The sequence below is a fragment of the Mus caroli genome, chromosome 15 (genome assembly GCF_900094665.2).
Source record: "Mus caroli chromosome 15, CAROLI_EIJ_v1.1, whole genome shotgun sequence".
In the NCBI taxonomy this organism is placed as follows: Eukaryota; Metazoa; Chordata; class Mammalia; order Rodentia; family Muridae; genus Mus; species Mus caroli.
This window is the reverse complement of record NC_034584.1, coordinates 56,879,849-56,890,874: the sequence shown is the minus strand read 5'-3', so window position 1 is coordinate 56,890,874 and position 11,026 is coordinate 56,879,849.

Here is an 11,026-nt window from a genome sequence, read left to right as displayed (position 1 = left end):
CCCTGGCCACATAGATGGCTCTCTTGTACCATGTCAGTCCTTAAGTATCTTTTTGGATATTCATCATTTCCACAGTTTATTCCTGAGTTTCTTATCCATTTAGCTCTTGATGTCTCCCTAAACTGACCTGTGCCAGAATGTCTTCACTTTCCATCTTCATTCTGGATCTTTGAGTGGAAGAGGGGATTGCCTGTTCCTGCTTCTAGTTACTATTCAGCATCGTTTCTTGAACATCTATTTCTTCTCAACTTCTGATTGCCCTTACCCAGGTTCATTCACAGACAATTTCAAACACATCATTCCTACTCTTGGAACTGTAAGGATCTGCATGGTGTATCCAAGAAAGCAAGGATAGAAATGAGACAGGGGAAAGAAATATGCCTATGTTAAGCTTGTCCTTAACATAGGTCATTACACTGTGTTCTGCAACTCAGTTCTTCATAGATGTCAGGGAACTTATAAAACATTAGTTCTGATCTCATGGAGACAACATAAGCATTAAATGAGATGACAGTGATACAATGATTGTTCTTAAGTGGGTATCTGCTCTGTGATAACCTACAACTTGCTTTTTTTAGTGATAAATGCTGTAAATGTTACAAGCCAAGGCCACAGACAACCCTAGAATTTCTTTCCCTCTCCATCATGACCACTTTCCCACTGGAAGTACTATTTCTATCCAGGAAAAAAATAATCTAGCTTCAGAGATCAGACATTCATGTTTCCTGATTGTGGGTGGACTTCCAGGGGCAAAGGGTCAGCCTGTTTTACTGTCTCCACTGCCCTTTCTCATGTTCATTCAGTTTCTCAGTCATGGGAATCCTTTTCTTTCCCTTCTATATACTGAGTTCAACTTGTTATGGCTTTAAGGTTGCAAACATATGTAGCTGTCATAGTCCAGATTTTCAACTGTGGCTCAGTCTGTTGTCTTGTACTCTATTTTTACGTGTCTTCTTTATGCTTCCTACATGTTACTTGCCTTCTTCATAAAATGGGATTAGAACATGTATTTTGCATTATAATGGCAAGGCACACAAAATGCTTTATACATAAGACACAATGTAGGATTATAATCTGAAATAAAATTGATGCCAAGCTAGGTTCTTTAGCTTTGTAAATCTTTTATCACTAGCATGCTGATTGATTCATAAAAATATTTTGTCAGGTTATTTTTCCTTAAGCAAGAAAACATTCTTCAGGATGATTGTGTCAATTGTCCTGTATCAGTGTACTATTAGTGTAGGCAAATGATGATGGTGTAGAGGAAGAGGAAGAGGAGGACTAGAAGGAGTAGGAAGAAGAGGAGAAGGGAAGAGAAGGAGGCTGTTTATCAGATGTAGGCTTTAGTGAGCTCCACCTTGAAGAAACTGTGTTCCTCCGTGCAGTTTTAACCCTGATCTTGCAGACTTAAATCATCATCTCTGCATTTGGGTACAGGTGTGTCATACAGGTGTTCTTCCTGTCATAACGTAAGAAATTAATATGTGTGAGCTCCCTTTCCCTCACAACATGGTCTTTTGAAAACAGTTCATTTGTACTCACCATTCTGTGGGATGTGTGCTGTTTTAAGCAATGTTGGTGGATGAAAGGCGCCTCAGATGGGATTCCTAATACAATGCACGGCCTAAAGCACGGATATCCCACCACCCCCACCATCCTGCTTCTCCCTATAATCCCAGATTTGTTTCTCATTTAGAAAAATCGCTTCAACATTCAAAAGGAAATGGGGTCTTCCGAGGGAAGTCAAGTCTCTTTATACTTTGCCAGAAAACTTTCCCACAAAGAGGAAATTCTACAAATACTCAGATGACATCATTGAGAAAAGGCTCTTGTTCCCCCAGGGTCCAGCCTCCCTGGAAGATGACAAGGGTTAGGAATAGACAAACCTTGGCCACTTGTCGGATTTGGCAAGAGGCAGTCAACAGCTGGTCCAGCGGGTTAATTAGCCCTGCTCTCTGCTCCCGTCCAGCCTTTACTGGCAAAGGCAGAGGCAAGACGCTCTGGCCCGCTTGCTTTTCTCTTTCTATTAACAAAGCTCAGTGCCATCGGATTACCTTGGCCTCCAGCCAGGCCTGCGTGCCCTTTGCCTGCCTGTGAGTTGCCATGGCAATGGTGATGTGCCTTTTGCCAACGAAGCAGCTGGCAGATGGGTAGCAGATTACCTGCCAAGCAGATTTACTAGCTCCAAAGTGCAGACCTCTCTTGAACAAGTGAAAGGGGTGGGGGCGGGGTGGGGCTTGTTTTCCACTCTCAGGAAATAAGGAGGGAGCATTTTCCACACCTTTTACCCCATTGGTTCTATTTTAATTTTCAAACAAAAGATGATTATTTGTCATCTGTCCAGATGCCCATCTGCTGAGTACATAGGCCTATCTGGTGTATTTCTTTTTTTTAAAGACAGTCAATAAACAATTTATTCTTTGCCTTTTCTGTAGCACACATGCCATCGCCCTCAGCATCCTGAGTCAGGATGCAGTGCTTTTTCAGGGATGATAGCTCCCAGGAAGTGAAAGCAATTACCATCTAGACAGAAAGGAGTGCCCACAGCAACAGAACTGTGAAAACTTGGAAACGGAAGAGTGTTGGTTGTACTTCCCAAGGAGGATCTATCCAGGAAGTCTGGCTTCCTGGACTTTAGCGTGTCTGCTTGCATCTCAAATAATGACTAAGGGTCAATTGTGTCCAGTTAGCTTTTATCCATGTTCAGCATAGTTTTAACTTTCAAAGAAAGACACACTATTGAGGCTGCCATCCCAAATGCAGAGGAAGGAGTACAGTGGGTGGCAAGGGTGTAGAATAGCACAAATCTGAGATCTACGTCTGGGAAAGAGTCAGAAGATGTAAACTGGTAAGTTTCTGTGCTTCTTCCAGTCTTCCTGGGTGTGCTAGAGGGATATACTTCCCAGACGATTGGACACTAGTAAAGATTGTGTCATTAATCATCAGAGGAAGGCAAATCAAAACCACCAAGAGTTGTCTCCTCGCCCCAGTCAAGAATGGCCATTATAAAAAAGACCAAAGATAACAAGTGCTGTGTGTAGAGAAAAGGAAACCCTTGCACACTGCTGGTGGGAATGCAAATCAGTCCAGCCATATGGAAAACAGTATGGAAGTTCCTTGAAAAAATTAAAAATAGAACCACCATATGATCTAGCAATACTAGCTCTGGGTACATATCCAAAAGAAATTAAATCAGTATGTTGAAAAGATGTGTATTGTCCCACGCTTACTCCAGCACTATTCACAATAGCTGAGAAGTGGAAACAACGCACATGTCCATCAACAGATGAGTAGATGAAGGAAGTGTGATACATAGGTGTGATGAAATATTATTTGGCTATAAGAGAAGTTGTTTTCCGGTCATTTATAACACTGTGGGTAGAACATGGAAGTCATGCTATCAAATGAACTAAGTCGAGAACCATTTCTGATCTGTCTCATACATAGAAGTCTAAAAGAATTGATCTCATAGAAAGTTACAATAGAATGCAGGTTCCTGTAGGCTTGGGAAGATGGGGAAGGGAAAGATTGAAAGGTTGATCATACAAGTGTAATAAATTATACTATAGTAAGAGGTAGACATTCAGTAGAGTGAGTATGGACAACAATTGGCAACTGCATAATGCAAAATTCAGTAAGAAGGATTTAGTAAGTTTACACCGTGAGAAGTGATGAGTTCAAACAATTAGATTTGTTCATCTCAACTTACAAATTGAGTATTTGTGTCAAAAATATTACACCGAACTTCCACTAGAGTTTTAATTGTCAACCTGACACAACCTAGATTCTTTTAGGAAAGCAGACTCAACTGAAGGATTTCCCAGAAAAGATTCACTTGTGAGCACCCATGTCTGTAGGGAATTGTCTTATTAATTGAGTGGGAGGGCCCATCCCCATATGGGAGATAACATTCCCTGGCCGGATGGCCCTATGCTGTATTAGAAGATTAGCTAACTCCCAGTCTAGCAGTGAGTCATCAACCATTGTCCATTCATGGTTTTTGCTGTGCCTCCTTAGCTGTGAATGAGTGCTCTTATTAGAGGTAATGCTCTGTGGGAGAGCAAATAGTTCTGCCTTGAGTTCCTGTCTCAACTCCTCGAATTGATGGTCTATGACCTCAAAGGCAAATGAATAATTTCTCCCCTAAGTTGCCTTTGTTCTGACTGCTTTGTCATAGTTGCAGCAATACATCTGGAATGATCCCTCATTAAAATGTATAATTTAAAGCAATGTTCCACTAAAATAAATTCAAATATTTTAAAAGCCATATGATTCCATATCTTTCTGTCATAAATATTTTACTACATTGCTTCACAATCCAAGTCAATGTGAACTGGGCTATATTTATAAGTCATATAAAATCTATACACTAAGGTAAAGGATTACATAGCTTTGCCAGGGAAACTTGCTGACAATGTGGGGTGTGAGGGTCATGAAGCTTATGCCATGAGTACTTCTGCCATATTTGAATGAATATAGTCCCAGATAATTCATGAAAAAATGACTAGATTGTATTCCAACATATCCTTATTTATAAAATCTATATAGACAAGCCAGGCTGCTCTGTCCTGTGAGTTGTAGTATGCTTACTCTAATCTAAGGCAAATTAGATTGAAGGAAAGGTCCCCCTTCGTAGTAAAAGTGATATAGCTAAGATGAATTGTGGAGTTCACTGTAAGGAGATCTTATTGTTCAAGAGCAGAAATTCAGGTCTAGACAGAAGAGCTCTATAGTTAATTCACCCAGTCCAGGTACTCCAAAGCTGGACAGATAGACAGAAGACACACAATTAGGAAAGATTAGAGTATGGAGTTGTGGGACTTACATCCAACATCTCTTTGGAAAGACATGATGAAGTTGTCAATAACATATTTTTTTATGATAAAACTCAGTGAATACTCTTGGTTGGAATTACACAAATGTTGGAATGAATGTACATTGTAGTGCTCCTGTGATAGTCTATGTAATCTCATGGATCTTCAAGGATCCACTCATTCAGAGAACTATCACATGGGAGACTACAGTTATCAGCCATAGTTTCCATTAGAGAAAAGCAGGGGATATGGAAGTTAACTTAGGAGATGATAATGTGACTTTTCTTGAACTGGTAAGTATACATTGAGTATTTGTACGATATATCACAATTTACCTATAAATACATGTAGGTACCTGCGAAAACTTGTAGAAAATCTTGGAGGCACATTTAAATGTGAGCATGACCACTGATTTGCTGCCATCCACCCCCCCACACACACACATACACACAATGTGTAGATTAACAGTAAAGATGAATGGATGAAGGCACAAACAGCCACAGATTTCCCAAGCTATTACTCCTCTTAGCTGAAACACTGTTGTTTCAGAGATGATAGAATGCAATGGGACAAATTAATGATGAAGGTCTATTGATTATATGTTATCAATTATTATGAAATAAATTCCATAGAAATCATTGTGTATGGAGTTCCTCAAAATGTATGCCAGAATAAAGCCAACTTCTAGCCCACTCTAAGGTCCTACAATAGTTAACTCATGGTCCTAGGTTATACACTGGACCTAATTTTAGTGGCTTACAAAAGTGGGGTAAACAACAGAACACATTCCTCTGCATTATTATGAGGCTACATGAAATGATGTTTCTGAAGAGTATAGAAGGTACAAAATTTGTGGTGACTTACTCAAAGTCACAAGGCCTTTTGGAGACCTTTTAGTGTTGTAAATAAGAGAATTGTTGTGAGTTTAATTCTAAAGTACTTCTTTTGTATCTACATCATGTGAAAGAAAAAATGCCTTCTTCATGATACACCTTTCTATACAACTCACCAGAGATCATCAGTATTCTGAGTCCTACAACAGTCTATTACACTCATTCACAGAACCATCACAGGGGAGGCTACAGTTATGAGCCCTAGTTTTCATTAGAGAAAAGCAAACTATGTGGACATTACCTCAGGAGATAATAACGATACTTATCTGGAAATGATCAGTATACATTGAGTATTTGCATAATATATCATACTTTACCCATAAATACATGTAGCTATCATGTGTTAGTGAAAAGCATTAAAACACCGAAAAAAATGCATGGCAAGATGGCTCAACAGGTAAAGGTATTTGCTGTCATGCTTAACAACCTTAGTTCAATTAATGAACCAATATGGTCAATGATGAGATCCAACTCCCAAAACCTGTCCTCTAAACTTTATGCATAAATACATGTAGATAACTTATATTGCCTACTGATACTATAGAGTTTATTAGAACTTATGCTTTGTGCCAGTTTTGTGCTTATGATGGTGTCATGTGAACAAACTCACCAAACCACCAGTCCCAGAATGACTGAACTTGGCAGTGGTCATGAACTACTTTTTGTACTGCTTTATAAGAAAAATGTCAATGAATATCCTCAGGGTAGTTTAGCAGTAAGTGGAGGAGTCACATTTAGCACATGAGTATTTTACAGAGCTGCCTGTCCACATTGCTGAGTTTAGGCAGAAGAGCTACAGAAAACAGCAAGGAAATACAGCCTGAATGTTCATGTATGTCACATCTCCACAGACCTGGGAGTAAAGGGACACAAACCCACAGCCCTATCCAGAAGGCTCAGGGTAGGAAATGTGTCTGATTCCACAAGGTTGTCCAATCATTTGACGTGCTCTTACCTCTACCTTTCGATGAAGGCTTAAGTATTTCCCTTCGTGTCTTAGGAAAACGTTTCCCTGCTCATCATGCATTCCCATTACCCTCGCATCATAACTTGGTTATTACATCAACAAAAGGACATTAGTCTCTTTGGATTATGACATTTCTTGTCTTATTTGTGATTTCTTAAGTATGAGGCAATCATTGTGTCCATTTTATCATCTCTGGACCCCAGCAGTGTACCTGGGAAAGCATGTGCTCCTGATGAGTCAAATCCATAAAGAAATGTGTGAGAAGTTTGAAGTGAGAGGAAGGGGTAGACTTAGAGCTCATGATAGGAACCGATGGGAGAAAGTATACTCAGGATTATATAATGGCTTCCTTGGTAGCCCCAGGAAGCTCTTGTAAGACTCTCATCACAGCTGAGTGTTGAAGGAGGTTCTGCTAAGAATAACACCTATGAGATAGCAGTGTTTGAAATAAGCCTGTCTCTGGAAAGGTTCCCAAGCCTTGTAATTTTACTTTTATAGTCATGGCCCCAGAGTGTTTGACTTTTCAAATCCTCTTGCTGAGATTCAAGGGTCTGTTTATAAAAGCTGGATCTTAAACATGTTCCTCTGTGAGGTACAAGTGGGATTTGTACTCTGTATAAATGGGTCCCCCAGAGCGACATTGCATTCTTGTAGCCTTCTCTATTTGATGGAATGTGAAGAGAAAGCAAAACAATATCGTATAGAGTTGAACATAAATGTCTCTCGGGGAACAAAGCCATAAAATAACAAAAAATAACAATAACAACAGTTGTAATAATAGCCTAAAGCAGTTGTCATCCAAAAGGCAAGTGCACAGAAAAGTATGGTATTAAAAACTAGACTATTCCCAGAGGACCAAAAGGGCACTTTAAGGATGTTATACCAGGTAGATTGAAGCCAGAGACACGGAAATAGGATTAGAAAACAAAGAAGCATGCAACATGAAGGAGGAGTTTTTAGGAAGGGCTACCAGGGCATCATATTTACTAGATTCTATTGCACTCTGAATAAGACCTTTAGGTTTAGAACAGAGACCAATCAGGGCACATGCATTAAAGTAGTCTTATATATCAAATTGGCTAGAATAAAGTACCTTTCCTAAGATTCTATTCTTCTATTCTGAGAATATTTCAGGTTAGTGCAAACTCCAACTGAGGAGTCCCTCAGGTGTTCTTACCCAAGCTCACTGTTCTCTAATGCCCTGGTGTCTGTATACTCCCTGCTGATGTTTAGCAGAGCTGCTTGGCTGACCACTAGGCGCATTCTTTTGTACAGTGTTGTTCAAAGTGTAAACTAAAGTACCTAGTTATATATTATGGCAAATCAACCTAATGACTAAGTCCAAACAGGAAATGGAAGACTTAAGATATCTAGAATCTTTCCATCACCAGGTGCCTAGCTTGAGGTAGAGAATCAGGATTCCTTTTTTGTTTTTATGTTTTCTCCTTGCCTCTCCAAAGCCTATATGCCACAAGTACAAACATTTCTCCTTAGATCTTAGAGCTGTTGGCTTATAGGTATTCTGCTTTGCTTTCAATCTGACTTCTTTTGACACATACTTTCTGTATAAATTACAAAGAAATTCCTTGTAGCCCTCCTTTGACACATTTTCTTTTGTTGTTTTAATATCTCATAACAAATTCTAAATGTTTAATTGTTTTCTTTGTCCATGTCTTTCTGTTTGCTTAGCATTCTAGCAGAATGTTGCAAAGTGTCTGGGTCATAGCAAACATCAGAAAACATTTATTACTTGAGAGTCTAGTTCTCTGCTTACTAACATGTGCTGAACTGGAATTGTTCATAGTTCAGAATGGACACCATGATTGGGAGGGAAGAAATCTGAGATCTATTCCACAAACCCCTTAAGGAAGGCGTATACACTGGAGGATGGCCTCCGTCCTACCCAATGCTCTTTCCATTATTTCCTGTAGCCTCTGCAGTGGATCAACACACTTAAGGGTAGATAACTTGTTCTCTGAACTGACATTATGACTTCTGCTCTGTTGAATAAATATGAAGTACATATTGATCATGGGACTTGTCACAAGCAATCTAGATCTCAGGATACCATCATTAGCCCAAGAAAGCTATGTGTGTCCCTAGCTCCTACAGTCAGGCTAAAGATTTTTTTAGTGCAAAAGCATCAAGAGGTGGCTGGTAGGCTCTGCTAATGACTCACCCGGTCTTTATGAAGATGACCTATAAACTTTCACCTACTTTTCCTTTCAACTTTGCTGTCCCCAGCTCCATACCCTGAGAACTAACACAGGCAAGAAGGGATAGAAGAGTCAACACTTGGTAATCCAAGCCAGAAGACCATATGGAAATGTTTGGATGTTAGAATCAAAACATGTACTGAACTCATTCTGAGGGAGGTGTTTGTACATAACACCACAGTAAAGATGAAATCCTCTGTAGTGCCTCACTTACAGGAAACAAACATGATCTGAGTCGATCTAGCCTCATTTCTATTACTTTCTCAAAGTGGGAGAATTCCTCACAATTTAACTATGTCGCACATTTCAGGCAGCATATATCCTAAGATAGCTGCTCCAGATGGACTAAGAGGACATCTTATACCAATACAGACCAAGGGAGTCAACACCCCCGCCCCAACAATGCTGCCATTTTAGTGAATCGCCTACTATGACATAATACAATGCTTCTCACATTTACTTGCTTAATTTTTATCACACTCCTCCTATGAGGCAAACAATAGAATTCTTTTACAAACTCGAAACCTAGTGATTGTCAGAATAAAGAATCTACATGAAGCCAATCTTGGTGGATTATGCCTCTAATTCTCACACCTGAAAAGCTGAAGCAGAAGAATAATTGTCATGGGCTTGAGACCAACCTGGATCACATGACAAGTCTCAGATCTCTCTGGGTTACATAGGGCATTCTTATTTCACAAAATAACTAAAAACAAACAAACATGAAAGAACAGAGCTGAAGAATTGGAAGATGAGAAAGAGAAGGGCAGGAGGAGATTTAAAACAAGCCCATATTCTTTCTGTTCTGTTGAAGATGCATGCATCTGACCATGTCCAATCAGAATGATAGGAAGGAGAAACATGTACATAATAGGAAGTGAGGTTAAATTTGAAGTTCCCAAAGGTGAAGATGTCCCAAGGATTTTTTATAAGGCTGATTTCTTTGTATCTACTGCTTGACCCTGAAGCCACAAAGACAAATGTAGGGAGGGATAAGCAGGGCAGATGGATAGAAACTACTGTGAGTAAAGGCAAGCTAGAACTCTCCTGTGTAGGCTGGTATGTGTGTTCTACCTCTGGCTTTGCTGATAAGGAGCACCCAATGGGAGATGCAGACACCTTTTTTCATAGTAGTAAACATATTTATCTGACTGAAAACATGGTAAAGCGAATGAAGAAACCAGGGAAATCGAGCCCCTGCCCCGTCAACTATTGCCCTATGTTGACCAGGTGAGCCAGGAGAAAAGTGACATTTGTAATTTGCCATACAATATTGACATCCTTCAAGGTTTGCATAAAAAATAGCAACCATGATGAAGCAATATGATTTGAGGTCAGGAATTGTATATTTCAAGTGTTGTCACAATGTCCCACAATGTGTGCCCTGAATTCAATGTTGAAGGTAAGCTATTTGGCTTGACTAACTAAGGCAGGATGAAATGTGAGCTTTTGACCTCAAATTCCTATTAACTGTGAAATAAACAATACCCACCATTAATGTAAGGAGAAAAAGATGTGTAAAAATAGTCACCACAATCATCTCTTTTCTCACAGATCTAAAAACTTGGTGTCTCCTCCTCCTCTTCCTCCTCCTCCTCATCATCATTGTCGTCATCATCTTCATCTTCTTCTTCCTCTTCCTCTTTCTTCTTTTCCTTTTCCTTTTCCTCCTCCTCCTGCTACTCTTCCTCTTCCTTTTGCTTTGCCTCCTGGTTCTTCTGCACCTCTTCCTCCTTCTCCTTCTCCTCCTCCTCTACCTCTTTCTTCTCCTTTTATACAAGTTTGAAAGATGACAAAAAACTTCACTGGGCTATTGGGAATAAATAGATTGTCCCTCTAGCCCCAGTGGAAGAGGGCAAAGAGCTGACTGCTGAGTATCATTTCTGAAGACAGCATATGCTTTTATTTCAGCTCCAGTAGTTTGAATGAGATGACAGAAGCTTTTATAGAATTTTTCTTTTGGCCCTATGCATTCACAAGTCTGTCTTTGGCCAAAGAGAATCATGTTTCTTGCAGGGTGATATATCCACAAGAAAATGAGGTTTGCAGCACCGGGGTACCGTCAGCTACCCACGACCCCCGCCGCAGGATTTAGAGACTGCTGGTGAGTGGAACACAGCTTCTGCTCCAATCTTT